The sequence below is a fragment of the Schistocerca gregaria genome, chromosome 1, assembly GCF_023897955.1.
Source record: "Schistocerca gregaria isolate iqSchGreg1 chromosome 1, iqSchGreg1.2, whole genome shotgun sequence".
Classification (NCBI taxonomy): domain Eukaryota; kingdom Metazoa; phylum Arthropoda; class Insecta; order Orthoptera; family Acrididae; genus Schistocerca; species Schistocerca gregaria.
In genome coordinates, this window is record NC_064920.1 from 730,013,355 (window position 1) to 730,031,956 (window position 18,602).

At 41.5% G+C, this 18,602-nt stretch overlaps 2 protein-coding genes across 3 annotated transcripts in view; one reads left to right on the forward strand and one right to left on the reverse strand.

The window, feature by feature from the left end:
* Window positions 1-733, reverse strand: part of LOC126267083 (uncharacterized) — a 37,486-nt gene extending 36,753 nt beyond the window's left edge. Inside the window, exon 1 of the mRNA XM_049971950.1 lies at window positions 622-733. The gene's annotated coding sequence lies outside the window, so the exon portion shown is untranslated. The remainder of the gene's footprint in view (window positions 1-621) is intronic.
* A 43-nt stretch (window positions 734-776) lies between these two features.
* The window catches only part of LOC126267072 (mannose-6-phosphate isomerase-like), a 100,823-nt gene continuing 82,997 nt past the window's right edge, over window positions 777-18,602 (forward strand). Inside the window, exon 1 of one of the 2 annotated variants that reach the window (XM_049971934.1) lies at window positions 777-917. The gene's annotated coding sequence lies outside the window, so the exon portion shown is untranslated. The remainder of the gene's footprint in view (window positions 918-18,602) is intronic. The other variant, XM_049971941.1, reaches the window with a different exon arrangement.

Below are 18,602 nucleotides of genomic sequence, written 5' to 3' on the forward strand. Positions count from 1 at the left end.
TTATGTTTCTAACAGCATATCTATTATTTTATCTGTCGAGTTAATGATGCTCTCAGGTTTGTATGGCAAAGTCAATCATCAATGTTAAGCTATAATCACGCAATTTTATTTTTATTTTTTTGCCTGCACAAGGAAAAAGTGTTTACTAAACATTTACTCGAATGAAAGTGAAACGTAAGCAATTTGGGGCACACTTTGATCTGAAGGAGATAACTGTTGGTTACAGGCGGTGGATTTGGTTATATATGCCTCTATCAACAGTACTTTTGTAAAAATTTGCAAACCAACAGTAACAATAATTATACGCATAAAAAGTGCCGATAAATGAATCAGTTGACAAGTGGTAACACAGGTATTTAAGCGCGCTGGTTGTCCCGTCAATTCTTCAGTATAGGTAATCTCACAAGAGACAACAAGCGAAGGATAGTGACAACTGCTGAGTGATTGAGTACAGTATTTATTACTCTATTTATATCATTCCTCCATAACTGTGCATTTCGTGTACTAAATTGGCTAGACTGAGTGGACTTATTAGTAGCAGGATACATATTAGTACATATGTTTGCTTTGTATAGTCATATATTTACAAAAACACATCTAGTTTCGTCTGAACTGAAATACCTGTGAGCTTCCACCCAAAACTTTATATAAGCAAAAGTTTACTTATTGGTGTTTACTGTCAAACACCATTAATAAACATTGGAGTAACTGGCAGTGACAGTACAGCCAACATAAGATCAAGATCAAACACAGTCAGCTTAGCCACATAACAAACGTAACGAATTTCATTTGCTGTGGTTGGCTGCTCAAAGGCTGAGCGCCAACGTGCACTGTTTACGTTGTCGTGACGCTAAAAAGAGTACAGACAATTCTTCGATAGTAAGCGTTTTCACGACGGAAAGCAGTGTTGTGTGTAGGTAGTGTGACCATTCACTGCATAAAACACTTAATTTCTGATCACGTTTTGCTTTTAATGTTATTGTAATAACCACTGCATTTATTGCGGATCTGCGTGTATTTGGAATAGGTTTATACTCTTACCAAATTTTGAAGGGTGAAATATATTGTGTAGTTCTCCAAAGCCCACCAATTGCAATATTTACTTTGCATTTATTAGTTTCTTCTTACAGTAATGAACTTCATGAGAAACAATTACAGCATGAGACTGTTATTATTTACGCTATTAATTTTTCAATGACAGGCGCATCATTGTTACGTTTTACAATAGGTTTGAACGTGGCGGCACTGTGCAAAATGTGGTTAAACGGGAGGTGGGGTATGCACTTTCCTTCCTCCACTGAGCCAATAGTTTAAAATTGACTTTTAAACCACTTTGCAACTTTCATTTATCACATAAACGAATCGTTGTCAGTAGTGTTTGTCAGAAAGTAAACAATTCGCCCACAGATTTACCTGTTGTTGTTTTTGGGGTGTTCAGTTCTGAGACTGGTTTGATGCAACGCACCATGCTACTCTATCCTGTGCAAGCTTCTTCATCTCACAGTACCTACTGCAACCTACATCCTTCTGAATCTGCTTAGTGTATTCATCTCTTTGTCTCCCTCTACGATTTTTACCCTCCACGCTGCCCTCCAGTACTAAATTGGTGAGCCCTTGATGCCTCAGAACATGTTCTACCGACTGATCCCTTCTTCTAGTCAAGTTGTGCCACAAACTACTCTTTTCCCCATTTCTATTCAATACCTCCTCACTAGTTACCTGATCTATCCATCCAATCTTCAGCATTCTTCTGTAGCACCACATTTTGAAAGCTTCTATTCTCTTCTTGTCCAAACTATTTATCGTCCATGTTTCACTTACATACATGGCTACACTCCATACTTTGAAAAAAGGACTTCCTGACACTGAAATCAATACTCGATGTTAACAAATTTCTCTTCTTCAGAATAGCTTTCCTTGCCCTTGACAGTCTACATTTTATATCCTCTCTGCTTCGACCATCGTCAGTTATTTTGCTCCCCAAATAGCAAAACTCCTTTACTACTTTTAAGTGTCTCATTCCCTCAGCGCGCCTCAACGATACAGATAGCCGTACTGTAGGTGCAACCTCATCGAAGGGGTATCTGTTGAGAGGCCAGACAAACATGTGGTTCCTGAAGAGGGGCAGCAGCCTTTTCAGTAGTTGCAGGGGGAACAGTCTGGATGATTGACTGATCTGGCCTTCTAACACTAACCAAAATGGCCTTACTGTTGTGGTACTGCGAATGGCTGAAAGCATGGGGAAACTACAGCTGTAATTTTTCCTGAGGGCATGCAGCTTTACTGTATGGTTAAATGATGATGGTGTCCTCTTGGGTAAAATATTTCGGAGGTAAAATAGTCCCCCATTCAGATCTCCGGGTGGGGAATACTCAAGAGGACATCGTTATCAGGAGAGAGAAAACTGGCGTTCTATGGATCGGAGCGTGGTATGTCAGATCCCTTAATCGGGCAGGTAGGTTAGAAAATTTAAAAAGGGAAATGGATAAGTTATAGTTAGATATATTGAGAATTAGTGAAGTTCGATGGCAGGAGGAACAAGACTTTTGGTCAGGTGAATACAGGGTTATAAATACATAATCAAATAGGGGTAATGCAGGAGTAGCTTTAATAATGAATAGGAAAATAGGAGTGCGGGTAAGCTACTACAAACAGCATAGTGAACGCATTATTACGACCAAGATACACGAAGCCCATGCCTACTACTGTAGTACAAGTTTATATGCCAACTAGCTCTGCAGATGATGAAGAAATTGATGTAATGTATGATGAGATAAAAGAAGTTAATTCAGGTAGTGAAGGGAGATGAAAATTTAATAGTCATGGGTGACTGGAATTCGTCAGTAGGAAAAGGGAGAGAAGGAAACATAGTAGGTGGTTATGGATTGGGGGTAAGAAATGAAAGAGGAAGCCGTCTGGTAGAATTTTGCACAGAGCACAACTTCATCATAATAGCTAACACTTGGTTCAAGAATCACGAAAGAAGGTTGTATACATGGAAGAAACCTGGAGATACTAAAAGGTTTCAGATAGAGTATATAATGGTAAGACAGAGATTTAGGAACCAGATTTTAAGTTGTAAGACATTTCCAGGGGCAGATGTGGACTCTGACCACAATATACTTGTTATGAACTGTAGATAAAAACTGAAGAACCAGCAAAAAGGTGGGAATTTAAGGAGATGGGACCTGGATAAACTGAAAGAACCAGAGGTTGTACAGAGTTTCAGGGAGAGCATAAGGGAACAATTGACAGGAATGGCGGAAAGAAATACAGTAGAAGAAGAATGGGTAGCTTCGAGGAATGGAATAGTGGAGGCAACAGAGAATCAAGTAGGTAAAAAGACGAGGGCTTGTAGAAATCCTTGGGTAACAGAAAAGATACTAAATTTAATTGATGAAAGGAGAAAATACAAATATGCAGTGAATGAAGCAGGCAAAAAGGAATACAAACGTCTCAAAAATGAGATCGACAGGAAGTGCAAAATGGCTAAGCAGGCATGGCTACAGGACAAATGCAAGGTTGTAGATGCTTATCTCATGAGGGGTAAGATAGATACAGCCTACAGGAAAATTAGAGAGACCTTTGGAGAAAAGAAAATCACTTGCATGAATATCAAGAGCTCAGATAGAAATACAGTTCTAACTAAAGAAGGATAGCAGAATGGTGGAAGGAGTATATAGAGGGTCTATACAAGGGCGATGTACTTGAGGACAATATTATGGAAATGGAAGAGGATTTAGATGAAGATGAAATGGAAGATACGATACTGCGTGAAGAATTTGACAGAGCACAGAAAGACCTGAGTCGGAACAAGGTCCCCAGAGTAGACAACATTCCATTGGAACTACTGACGGCCGTGGGAGAACCAGTCCTGACAAAACTCTACCATCTGGTGAGCAAGATGTATGGGACAGATGAAATTCCCTTAGACTTCAAGAAGAATATAATAATTACAATCCCATAGAATGCGGATGTTGACAGATGTGGAAATTTGTGAACTATCAGTTTAATAAGTACAGCTGCAAAATACTAACGTGAATTCTTTACAGACAAATGGAAAAACTGGTGGAAGCCGACCTCGGGGAAGATCAGTTTGGATGCCGTAGAAATGTTGGAACATTTGAGGCAATACTGACCCTACAACTTGTCATAGAAGGTAGATTAAGGAAAGACAAACCTTCATTTCTAGCATTTGTAGACTTGGAGAAGGCTTTTGACAATGTTGACTGGAATACTCTCCTTCAAATTCTGAAGGTTGCAGTGGTAAAATACAGGGAGCGAAAGGCTATTTACAATTTGTACGGAAAGCAGATGGCAGTTATAAGAGTTGAGGGACATGAAAGGGAAGCAGTGGTTTGGAAGGGAGTGAGACAGGGTTGTAGACTTCCCCCGATGCTATTCAATCTGTATATTGAGCAAGTAGTAAAGGAAACGAAAGAAAAATTCGGACTAGGTATTAAAATCCAGGGAGAAGAAATGGTAATTCTGTCAAAGACAGCAAAGGACTTGGAAGAGCAGTTCAACGGAACGGACAGTGTCTTGAAAGGAGGTATAAGACGAACATGAACAGATTTACCTATTTTACATAAAAGATAAGAATTTAGTCAACTAACAATGAAGTTAAAATCACTGCCTTTTTAACACAACCAAGGAAGATGGAGCTTTCCCATGCCCTTTACTTAGTAGTACATTTATTTAGAAAGTACTAGTTTAAACTTACATAAACAGTGCTAAGTGGATATTGATTGTTTATGGTTAATACATAATATAGACAACTTTTTATGGTATTCTTTTATTTTGTTAATGCTTGTCTTTTTTTAAATATATGCTGTGACTTCTTACCACGTTTTTTAACGTCATTCTTTTTGATGGAGCCTAGAGACACGATATGTGGGTAAACCGTGAACATTTGTAGCATGAAATTTATCCATTTAACAGCTGTACTATGTTTTAAGCAACTATGATACATGATTTTCTTTGAAGATCTTACCGTTAGAAGGCCATTACATTTGTTGATCTCTTCCCCTCCTCATTCAAGGCTCATAGTGTCCTGCTGATACTGCCAATAAGGAGGACATTCAGGGATGTGAAATATGTCAGGGTATGAATTTACAAAAGACAAGAAAATCATGTGAACTTCGTCTTTACACCATATTAACAACTTCCTATCACTATATTGCATATTGCTATTCATGCTAATTAAAGAGAGCATCACTGAAACAAGCGGAGTGATTTCATCTCAAATCGTGCAGATCTAGAGTGAATGTGTTACATCATTATTCCAGGCATTTCTGAAAAATACATGCTGAGGTTCCACATGACACCTCAAAAAAACTAAAATATTTTAATTTTGGTGAGTTGCTAAAATGCTATGGACCTGTCTAAATTGTATTTGTGAAAATGTCATAATGAAAGGAATAGAAATCTGAAATTATTTTTAGGAAAAACATTGTTCTCAGCATTATCAGATATGATTAACACACTTCTGAGCTTGCTTTCATCTTTAATCTGGAACGTAAACTATGGAAAGTTTGTAACTTCTAGCAAACTTCAGAATTGTGTTTTGAAAATATGAACAGTCACGGGATGCTAACTGTCTTGAGAAATTATGGAATAGAAATACTGCTAACTGTCAACAGTGGCATTAATGCCTGAACTCTACATCTAAATCTAAAGGCCTACTCTGCAAACCACTGTGAGATATTCGGCAGAGTGTATATGCCATTGTACCATTTATTAGGGTTCCTTCCTGTTCCGTTTACAAATGGAGCATGGGAAGAGTGATTGTTTGAATTCCACTGTGTATGTGCAGTTGTTGTTGTTATGGTCTTCAGTCCTGAGACTGGTTTCATGCAGCTCTCCATGCTACTCTATCCTGTGCAAGCTTCTTCATCTCCCAGTACCTACTGCAACCTACATCCTTCTGTATCTGTTTAGCGTATTCATCTCTTGGTCTCGCTCTAAGACTTTTACCCTCCACCCTGCCCTCCAGTACTAAATTGGTGATCCCTTGATGCCTCAAAACATGTCCTACCAACCGATCCCGTCTTCTAGTCAAGTTTTGCCACAAACTCCTCTTCTCCCCATTTCTATTCAATATCTCCTCATTAGTTGTGTGATCTACACATCTAATCTTCAGCATCCTTCTGTAGCACCACATTTCAAAAGCTTCTATTCTCTTCTTGTCCAAGCTATTTATCGTCCATGTGTCACTTCCATACATGGCTACTCTCCGTACAAATACTTTCAGAAACGACTTCCTGACCCTTAAATCTATACTCGATGTTAACAAATTTCTCTTCTTCAGAAATGCTTTCCTTGCCATTGCCAGTCTACTTTTTATATCCTCTCTACTTCGACCATCATCAGTTATCTTGCTCCCCTAATAGCAAAACTCATCTACTGATTTAAGTGTCTCATTTTCTAATCTGATTCCCTCAGCATCACCCGATTTAATTTGAGTACATTCCATTATCCCCGATTTGCTTTTGCTGATGTTCGTCTTATACCCTCCTTTCAAGACACTATCCATTCCGTTTTACTGCTCTTCCAGGTCCTTTGCTGTCTCTGACGAATTACAATATCATCGGCGAACCTCAAAGTTTTTATTTCTTCTCCATGGATTTTAATTCCTACTCCGAATTTTTCTTTTGTTTCCTTCAGTGTTCGCTCAATATACAGATTGAATAACATCGGGGAGAGGCTACAACCCTGTCTCACTCCCTTCCCAACCACTGCTTCCCTTTCATGCCCCTCGATTCTTATAACTGCCATCTGGTTTCTGCAAAAATTGTAAATAGCTTTTCGCTTCCTGTATTTTACCCATGCCACCTTAAGAACTTGAAAGAGAGTATTCCAATCAACATTGTCAAAAGCTTTCTCTAAGTCTACAAATGTTAGAAACATAGGTGAGCCTTTCCTTAATCTGTCTTCTAAGATAAGTCATAGGGTCAATATTGCCTCACGTGTTCCAACATTTCTACGGAATCCAAACTGATCTTTCCCGAGGTCAGCTCCTGCCAGTTTTTCCATTCGCCTGTATTTTGCAGCCTTGACTTAGATCTGTAATTTTCACATCTGTCAACACCTGCTTTCTTTGGGATTGGAATTATTATATTCTTCTTGAAGTCTGAGGGTATTTCACCAGATAGTAGAGTTTTGTCAGTGCTGGCTCTCCCAAGGCTACCAGTAGTTCTAATGGAATGTATACTCCAGGGGCCTTGTTTCGACTTAGGTCTTCGAGTGCTCTGCCAAACTCTTCACGCACTATCATATCTCCCATTTCATCTTCATCTACAGTCCTGGAAATGGAAAAAAGAATACATTGACACCGGTGTGTCAGACCCACCATACTTGCTCCGGACACTGCGAGAGGGCTGTACAAGCAATGATCACACGCACGGCACAGCGGACACACCAGGAACCGCGGTGTTGGCCGTCAAATGGCGCTAGCTGCGCAGCATTTGTGCACCGCCGCCGTCAGTGTCAGCCAGTTTGCCGTGGCATACGGAGCTCCATCGCAGTCTTTAACACTGGTAGCATGCCGCGACAGCGTGGACGTGAAACGGAGCTCCATCGCAGTCTTTAACACTGGTAGCATGCCGCGACAGCGTGGACGTGAACCATATGTGCAGTTGACGGACTTTGAGCGAGGGCGTATAGTTGGCATGCTGGCGGCCGGGTGGACGTACTGCCGAATTGCTCAACACGTGGGGCGTGAGGTCTCCACAGTACATCGATGTTGTTGCCAGTGGTCGGCGGAAGGTGCACGTGCCCGTCGACCTGGGACCGGACCGCAGCGACGCACGGATGCACGCCAAGACCGTAGGATCCTACGCAGTGCCGTAGGGGACCGCACCGCCACTTCCCAGCAAATTAGGGACACTGTTGCTCCTGGGGTATCGGCGAGGACGATTCGCAACTGTCTCCATGAAGCTGGGCTACGGTCCCGCACACCGTTCGGCCGTCTTCCGCTCACGCGCCAATATCGTGCAGCCCGCCTCCAGTGGTGTCGCGACAGGCGTGAATGGAGGGACGAATGGAGACGTGTCGTCTTCAGCGATGAGAGTCGCTTCTGCCTTGGTGCCAATGATGGACGTATGTGTGTTTGGCGCCGTGCAGGTGAGTGCCACAATCAGGACTGCATACGACCGAGGCACACAGGGCCAACACCAGGCATCATGGTGTGGGGAGCGATCTCCTACACTGGCCGTACACGTCTGGTGATCGTCGAGGGGACACTGAATAGTGCACGGTACATCCAAACCGTCATCGAACCCATCGTTCTACCATTCCTAGACCGGCAAGGGAACTTGCTGTTCCAACAGGACAATGCACGTCCGCATGTATCCTGTGCCACCCAACGTGCTCTAGAAGGTGTAAGTCAACTACCCTGGCCAGCAAGACCTCCGGATCTGTCCCCCATTGAGCATGTTTGGGACTGGATGAAGCGTAGTCTCACACGGTCTGCACGTCCAGCACTAACGCTGGTCCAACTGAGGCGCCAGGTGGAAATGGCATGGCAAGCCGTTCCACAGGACTACATCCAGCATCTCTACGATCGTCTCCATGGGAGAATAGCAGCCTGCATTGCTGCGAAAGGTGGATATACACTGTACTAGTGCCGACATTGTGCATGCTCTGTTGCCTGTGTCTATGTGCCTCTGGTTCTGTCAGTGTGATCATGTGATGTATCTGACCCCAGGAATGTGTCAATAAAGTTTCCCCTTCCTGGGCCAATGAATTCACGGTGTTCTTATTTCAATTTCCAGGGGTGTACATTCTCTTCCATTTCCATAACATTGTTCTCGAGTACTTTGCCCTTGTATAGACCCCCCATGTACTCCTTCCACCTTTCTGCTTTCCTTTCTTTACTTAGAACTGAGTTTCTATCTGAGCTCTTGATAATCATACAAGTAGTTCTCTTTTCTCCAAAGGTCTCTTCAATTTTCCTGTAGGCAGTATCTATCTCACTCCTTGTGAGATAAGCCTCTACATCCTTACATTTGTCCTCTAGCCATCCCCGCTTAGCCACTTTGCACTTCCTGTCGATCTCTTTTGGGTGCTTCATTTACTGCATTTTTATATTTTCTCCTTTCATCAATTAAAATCAATATTTCTTCTGTTACCCAAGGATTTGTACTAGCCCTTGTCTTTTTACCTACTTGATCCTCTGCTCCCTTCACTACTTCATCCCTCAAAGCTACTCATTCTTCTTCTACTCTATTTCTTTCCCCCATTCTTGTCAATTGTTCCCTTATGCTCTCCCTGAAACTCTGTACAACCTCTGGTTCTTTCAGTTTATCCAGGTCCCATCTCCTTAAATTCCCACCTTTTTGCTGGTTCTTCAGTTTTAATCTACAGTTCATAACAAGTATATTGTGGTCAGAGTCCACATCTGCCCCTGGAAATGTCTTACAACTTAAAATCTGGTTCCTAAATCTCTGTCTTACCATTATATAATCTATCTAAAACCTTTTAGTATCTCCATGTTTCTTCCATGAATACAACCTTCTTTCATGATTCTTGAACCAAGTGTTAGCTACTATGATGAAGTTGTGCTCTGTGCAAAATTCTACCAGACGGCTTCCTCTTTCATTTCTTACCCCCAATCCATAATCACCTACTATGTTTCCTTCTCTCCCTTTTCCTACTGACGAATTCCAGTCACCCATGACTATTAAATTTTCATCTCCCTTCACTACCTGAATAATTTCTTTTATCTCATCATACATTTCTTCAATTTCTTCATCATCTGCAGAGCTAGTTGGCATATAAACTCGTACTACTGTAGTAGGCGTAGGCTTCGTATCTATCTTGGCCACTATAATACGTTCACTATGCTGGTTGTAGTAGCTTACCCGCATTCCTATTTTCCTATTCATTATTAAACCTACTCCTGCATTACCCCTATTTGATTTTGTGTTTATAACCCTGTAGTCACCTGACCAGAAGTTTTGTTCCTCCTGCCACTGAACTTCACTAATTCCCACTATGTCTAACTTTAACCTCTCCATTTCCCTTTTTAAATTTTCTAACCTACCGGCCCGATTAAGGGATCTGACATTCCACGCTCCGATCCGTAGAATGCCAGTTTTTTTTTCTCCTGATAACGACATCCTCTTGAGTAGTCCCCGCCCGGAGATCTGAATGGGGTACTATTTTACCTCCACACTAATTTACCCAAGTGGACGCCATCATCATTTCACAATACAGTAAAGCTGCATGCCCTGGGAAAAATTACCTCTATAGTTTCCCCTTGTTTTCAGCCGTTCACAGTACCAGCACAGCAAGGCCGTTTTGGTTAGTGTTACAAGGCCAGATCAGTCAATCATCCAGACTGTTGCCTCTGCAACTACTGAAAAGGCTGCTGACCCTCTTTAGGAACCACACATTTGTCTGGCCTCTCAACAGATACCTCTCCGTTGTTGTTGCACCTATGCTACAGCTATCTGTATCACTGAGCCACGCAAGTGTCCTCACCAATGGCAAGGTCCATAGTTCATGGGGAGGGGGGTCAGTAATCATTATAATTTTATCATTACGATACCTATGTAAACGATATGTAGGGGTTGTAGTATATTCCTAGTGTAATCACTGAAAGCAGTTTCATGAAACTTCCTTAGTTGAATTTCTCCAAGATAGTTTTCATATATCTTCAGGAGTCTTCCAGTTCAGTTCCTTGAGTGTCTGTGTGACTCTCTCTCACAGATTAAACAGACCTGTGACCATTCTTGCTGCCCTTCTCTGCATACATTCAGTATCCCCCTTTACTCTTGTTTGGTATGGGTCCCACACACTTGAGCACTATTATAGGATGGGTTGCACAAGTGTTTTGCAAGTAATCTCCTTTGTCGACTGTTTCCACTTCACCAGTATTCTACCAATAAACCAAAGTCTGCCATCTGCTTTATCCACAACTGAACCTTCATACCCCTACAAAGTGTTACACCCAGTATTTGTATGAGTTGGCTAATTCCAACTGTGACTAATTGATATTATAATCCTTGGATACTATTTGTTTTTCTTTTTGTGAAGTGCACAGTTTTATATTTCTGAAGATTTTGAGCAATTTGACAATCTCTGCACTGCTTTGGAATCTTATTAAGTTCTGACTGAATATTTATGTAGCTTCTCTCAGAGAGTACTGCACTAAAGATTACTACACCATCTGCAAAAAGCCTGTTTTTGCTATTAATATTATCTGCAAGATCATTAATATACAACATAAAAATGGATCCCAACACACTTCCCTGGGAGACACCTGAAGTTACTTCTACATCTGATGATGACTCTCCATCCAAGATAACATGCTGTGTCCTTCCTGCCAGAAAGTCCTCAGTCCAGTCACAAATATCACTTGATATTTCCATAATGAGTGGGGATCCTAACTATTTGTTCAAGGTAGTTTTCAGAAAAGGCATTTAGTAAACTTTCACAGGATGCCTTATCATGCCCATCACTAAGAAAACCGTAATTTTCCCCGTTAAATGTTGGATGATTGGAGTCTCCACTGATGATTACAGTATGATTGGGGAACTTAATTACAAGTGAACTGAGGTTTTCTCTAAAATATCTGATAACCTCATGAGATTAGTCTGTTGAGTGATAGAAGGATCCACAATGGGGTGTCCTAGTTGGTTGGGTTTATGTGCTTTCGGAAGCACGTAGAAGGTGGGAGTGTGGGGAGTGATAGGGGTAAGTAGAGAGATGGACTCTGGGGAGAGGTTCTGTGATGGGCCTCAGGATTTGAGTAGTGACTGGAGATCCTGCTGGATTACTGGAATGGGATCACTGTGGCATGGTTTGTAGGTGGAAGTATCTGACAGTTGCTGGTTACTGTGCCCCCACTGAGAGAATCTCTGCTTTCGTAGACCAACACCTTCAACCTATTACCCAGAACCTATCCTCCTATATAAACGACACCAACCATTTCCTCGACTGACTCTCCACAGTTCCTGTCCCTTTAACGCAGGTGCCCTGCTCATCACTATTGATGCCACCTCCCTGTACACTAACATTCCTAATAATGCCCATGGCCTTACTGCTATCGAGCACTACCTTTCCAGATGCCCTATGGATTCCAAACCAACCACCTCCTTCCTAGTCTCCATGACCAAATATATTCTCACCCACAATTACTTCTCCTTTGAAGGCATTACCTACAAACAAATCCACAGTACGACTATGGGCACCCACATGGCACCATCCTATTATGATAACCTATTCGTGGGCCATCTAGAGGAATCCTTCCTAAAAACCCAGAATCCTAACCCCCTCTCCTGGTTCAGATTCATTAATGACATCTTTGCTATCTGTATTGAAGGCGAGGACAACTTATTCACATTCCTCAACAACTTCTCCACCATTTGCTTCACCTGGTCCTACTCAGCCCAACAAGCCACCTTCCTAGATGTTGACCTCTGTCTCAGAGATGGCTACATCAGTACATCCATCCATATCAAACCTACTAACCACCAGCAATACCTCCACTTTGACAGCTGCCACCTGTTTCATACCAAGAAGTCCCTTCCGTACAGCCTAGCCACCCATTGTCGTCGCATCTGCAGTGACGAGCAGTCCCTCTCTAAATATACGGAGAGTCTCACTGAAGCCTTCACTGACCGTAATTATCCTCCCATTCTCTGGTACCGCGTGCCGCGGAATTTGAATCCCCGCCAGACACCATGGACGTCTAAGACCAAGAGGTCTCTGGACCATCGCGCCAAAAGCTGTGGCGGTGCACGCCTCCTGGCCTGCATTTAGTGTGAGGGTGCCACAGTGGAACATGTGGTTCCAGTGGCCAATAGCACTTTCTTGTTCTGTGTACGAGTAGACGTGGTTGTTAAGTTTCCTTGTGACTCCATTGTTTCGATCTTGTTGTTGTTCATCTATCCTTCGTTGGTCATGTCCGTCCTCTGCCATTGTGTTGTTGTTCATGGGCCGCTCCACAGGTCCTGCCGCGCTTTCCGTCACTTCAACCCTGCGACTGTTTCGGTCGCAGTTATAACAATCCTTGTACAAAAACAAATCTCCCGTGCCTTATCTTTCCAGTCTCCCACCACCTCCCACTGTCTGGCCACAGAGGAGCATTCCTCTCGTAACTGAGTACCATCCGGGACTGGAGCAACTGAATTACATTGTCCGCCAGGGTTTTGATTACCTCTTGTCGTGCCCTGAAATGAGAAATGTCCTACCCACTATCCTTCCCACCTCTCCTACCATGGTATTCCGCCGTCCACCGAACCTACACAATATACTCGTCCATCCTTACACAACCCGTCCTCTCAATCCCTACCTCATGGCTCATATCCCTGTAATAGACCTAGATGCAAGACCTGTCCCATACAACTTCCTACTACCACCTACTCCAGTCTGGTCACTAACATCACCTATCCCATCAAAGGCAGGGCTACCTGTGAAACCAGTCAAGTATTTACTACCTACGCTGCAACCAGTGTGCTGCATTCTATGTAGGCATGACATCTAATAAGCTGTCTGTCCACATGAATGGCCACTGACAGACTGTGACCAAAAAAACAAGTGGACCATCCTGTTGCTGAACTTGCTGCCAAACATGATATCCCTCATCTCAGTGACTGTTTCACAGCCTGTGCCATATGGATCCTTCCCACCAACACCAGTTTTTCTGAATTGCGCAGGTGGGGAAATTCCCTGCAATACATCCTACATTCCCGTATCCCTCCTGGCCTCAACCTTCGTTAGTCACTTTCTTCACCCATCCAGCCCTCTCCCTGTTCCCATTCCAGCACTACACAGCCATCATTTCACCACCACACCCAGTCTTTTAATTTCTCTCCTTTCCGCTACTTACCCCCCCCCCCCCCCTCCCCCCTGCACCTTCTCCCCCGTCCTCCCCGTCCTCCACCTAAGCTGCAACACTTCACTGTCCGCCACTCCCCCCATACTATCCCTCCCCCTCCCCACCCCAGCCTCCTCCTTACCCCCATCCAGTCACCACTCCCGTCATGCACTTGTGTTGCTGCTCGCAGTGTGGTTTCAGCTCTTCGAGACTGCAGACGTGTGTGCTGGTTGCATTTGTGTGTGTGTGTGTGTGTGTGTGTGTGTTTGTGTGTCTACTGCTGATGAAGGCTTTAATGGCTGAAAGCTTTAACTGTGTGAATCTTTTTGTTGTGCCTATTGCGACTCGGCATCTCCGCTATATGGTGAGTAGCAACTTTCCTTCTCTGGTATTGTTAGATTCCATCCTGGATTTTCCATTGTTTGATACTACACCATCAGTCACATATGCATGTTTAGGAAATGCATGGCCTCCAGATGCAATGTCATCAGTTATCATGCCAACAGCATAGCATGCATGTGCACTGTCATGTAAGATATCATCAGTGGCAACAGCAAAACAGTGTGATTTTCCAAGGAAGTGAGCAACACATTTGAATATTGACACTTCTGGTCTGTGCAAGTGATAATTTTGAACTTGCTTCTGCAAAGCAAAGGAACAGTTCTGAGCAAACTCGAAATGAAAAACTAATGTGTTATTATTCTGGGATGTGGCTGATTTTACCTCTGCTACAGCCTGTCTCTGAATCCTGCAGATATGATAATGAGGTACTCCTTTATGACTCATTCCTTCAACGACCATCCCTTCAGCACCAGAACACTTTGCACACTCCTACAACCAACATTTATCTTGTGACTCTTGACATACACACACAAGCGTCAGCTCCAACTCTCTGCACTTCTTCCCCACGAGACAACATACGCCGAAACAAATAAATTTCAAGTTAGTTCAGTAAATACACATGCGTATTTCCTTCACTGGCTGGTATTTTACCCATTTTGGTCATAAGGAGTAGAATTTTGTGAAACCAGTTTCTAAATTTGAGTTCTTCTTTTTCATTAAGAGATATGTTTCTCATCAAAATGAATGTTGTGGTCTCCTGGCTGCAAAGCATGTTCCACAACAGCTAATCTGTCACTCTCCCTCTCTTCTGCAATTGCTTTTACGATCTTCTAGTCGATTTTTGACTTATTTTTGTAGTAGTCACGTACACCTTCCCACAACTATCATGGAATCCTATAAATTCTTGATTTTCCAGCGGGTGGCAAGCATCCTTGGCTGATTTTAGGTGACCTTGTACCCTCCAACTGGGATTGTAGATTACCAGGATGTTCAGCTTTTTCAAGAAATTTTCTATGCGGCCAGCAACATCCTTAATGACAGGCAGGAAAACTTTTGGTTTCAGTGGCGCTTGAGCATTGCTGTGAGTGTTAAGCGGTGGTCTTAATGGTCTGTTCATCTCAGCAAACAAATAACCATTCTTGATCAATGCACTGGTGAGATATTTTAATTCTGCATCATAAAGCTCTGGTTTTCAGATTTTCCTTGCTCTATCCGGCAACGTTTTTATGATGCCGTGCTTTTGTCATGGGTGATTATAATCCCAGTGTAGGTAAAGGTCTGTGTTATGTGTTTTTGGTAAACCATGTGGCCCAAGCTACCATCTTCTTTCTTGAAAACTAGCGCATCAAGAAAATTTAATCTTACTCCTGCCTCATAAAAATGTTGGCAGATAGAGCAAGGAAAATATGTGAACCAGAGCTGCTTGATGAAGAATTAAAACAGCTCACCAGCGCATTGCTTAATAATGGTTATTATTTTGCCGAGGTGAAGAGAGCATTAAGAACACTGCATAGAAATCATAGCAATGCTCAAGCAATGATAAAATCAAAAGTTTTACAGCCTTTCCTTAATTTCATTACTGACCACATAGGAAAAAACTTGAAGAAGTGGAATGTCACAGTAATATAAAAACCCACTCAGAAGATACAAGATCACCTAAAATCAGCCAAGGATGCTTGCCAACCTCTGGAAAATCAGGAATTTGTAGATTCCGTGTAGTTTTGGTGAGCTGTATGTAGGTATTATAAAAAGAACGACCAACCAACAACTAGAAGAGCACAAGGGCAATTCAGAAGAGCAGACATGACAGATCTGCTGTTACAGGACATGCTGCATTCATTTTGCTATGGCTCAAGTACTGCCAGCCACAAACGGATACCATTAAAGTTTGTACAGAGAGGCCAAAGAGATTGTAAAACACCCTAGGAATATCAATAGGAAGGAGGAGGGTGTGAAATTGAATGACATCTGGATTCTGGTGCTGTAGAGGATTTGTACAAGGCTTCCACTGTGGGATGATAGCAAAAGCGGACAAAAGCAGTAGACAATGGCCAGTTGTGCTCACGAATTCAAAACACAAGATGTAACGCAACTGCTTGGAAGCATGCAGTAGTGGAATTTTGCTCTAGACAGTAGCGGGTAAGGGTGTGAATCAGACATTCAAAGAAGCTACAATCCTCCTTGAAAATGTCCTCTGCGGATGGGGACGAGACGTTTGGTTTTATGTCTAAATGAATTCAACTACAGCATAATAGCCAGGACAAAAATTAAATGTATCATCTTGCAATGGATGCCCATAGTTGTTATCTGGGCATACTCAAGTACCTTTTTTATTCTGTATTTTATGAGCTTTTTGAATTAGTGATGTGAGGCAGTTGAGATGTAATTCTGTATCTGCTGCTTGAATGGATATCAGAGTCAGTAATTGTACCTTCTCAGTATAGGTGGCTGCCGAGATGGCAGTGGTTACAGTTTGAAACCACACATCATATTGGACGCACGTCATTGTCTTTAGGTTCTGCGCCAAGTGCATCAGCGTTATATACTTCACAAAGATTTGAAGATGTTGCTTGCATAAAACTTGTTTAAAATTCTTCCACTTACCTTTTTACATAACCATTTTCTTCGTATGCTTCTTATCTTGCTTGGGAACTTAAGGAGGGATATATTGGGGGTTACAACAGAAATAGCATTCAGTGCGTTAGCTACTTCACACCTAAGAATATAAACATCTGCAGTGCCTTCATTAGTTTTGCACTCCCGTGATGGTGATCATTCAAATGGATTATCACTGAATTTCATCTTGTAGTGAGTATAGCAATTGCTGCACAGTGAATGTGATGGTAACACTGTAACATGAGGACCAACATATTTTTGCGATACCTCTGACAGATTTCCAACAATTGTGTTTTTCACTTTTCTTAAATACCTGTATCTTGTGGCTTTTTCATATTCCATACTCCTTTCCCTTTCACTACTGTATTTTCTAACTGACTTTGAATCTTAGAAGAAGTTAAATTCGGACACAAAACTTTATGCAGTATGAGTCATGTGGAAGTTCTCACTCATTTGCTATAAACAGAAGAAAGTTGGAAACAGTGTCACCAACATTCATATTTTACACTAGAAAATCAATCATGATATTTTACAAAGTATTAACACTTTACACAGCAAAATATTTCCCTATTTGATTGCAGTAACTACTAAAATGTTAACCAAACAATAAATTGTGCAATTTTAACAAGTTTTGTGATCAGGGTTTTCGAGCATATAATTCATAAAAACTAATAAAAATGTGATTTTTTTTTTAAATTTTAGAAACAAATATTTACACAACACATGTAGCTAGAGCAGAGAAGATATTGTTCATGTATCAGTTGTATCTGGTAATATAACAAAGAAGTTCGCATTCTCTGATTTTCCAAATTAGAAAAAAAAATTAAGTAGAAAAAATAAAATTTTTGTATTTTCTTTTTAAATTAGTGACTTAAAAGAAAGCCCAAAAGTGTGTGTGTGTGTGTGTGTGTGTGTGTGTGTGTGTGTGTGTGTGTGTGTGTGTGTGTGTGTGTGTGTTGTGTTTGAGTGTTTGTGTGTGTGTGTGTGTGTGAACTAAATTTGAACATATAAAGAGGGAGCTTTGTAGCTGAACATCTGTCATATCTACTGTGGTTTTAAAAGTTATTTACAAAATACAAATTTTTCAGAGGACTGTACCATTTACAAAGACCATGATAAAATGAAAATATTCTATTTATAACACATATGGTATAGAGGTCTAACACATTTTTTCCAGAGAAACTCATGATCATGAATTGACATGTCTTGTTTGATTTGAGATGAAATTACACAACTGTTGCTTCAGTTATATTAAAAGACTGCTGTTTATCCCGTTTTGAGGTAGTTATTTGCTTCTTTACAATGGAATATTGAAAGTAAATAGTTACCAACATCTGTAAATGCATAGTATGTTTTAAATACGTTATTGTTTCACATATTGCTTTACAATGAACACTGCTACTTGCCAAATATCCAACAGAACTTGTCAGTCATTCAGTCTAGATGTTCAGATAATTTATGGAATGAGTGTCTAATGGTCTAGATGTTATTAATTTTCCTTTGAAATGTTTCTGGTTCTCAGTTGCTCATATAATTTTTAAATCTGAGCTTGTGAATGCATAAGGGTACATAGGCCTAACTCTTCTCTGAACCAAAAGTACAAATCCAAATACGAATAATTTTTGTGTCTTATAATGTGATTGTGTACATCATAGTACTTTGTTGCATCATGAGTTCTCCGTTTACTTGATGCGTTTTGGATAAAATCTCAAGATTTCAGCAACTGCCTCCATCATTATCGTTTGGGGCTAAGTCTGACCATTGTGAAACTGGCGAGGCTCACATTTTTATACCCAGAGGATGGCATCTGATTTCCTGG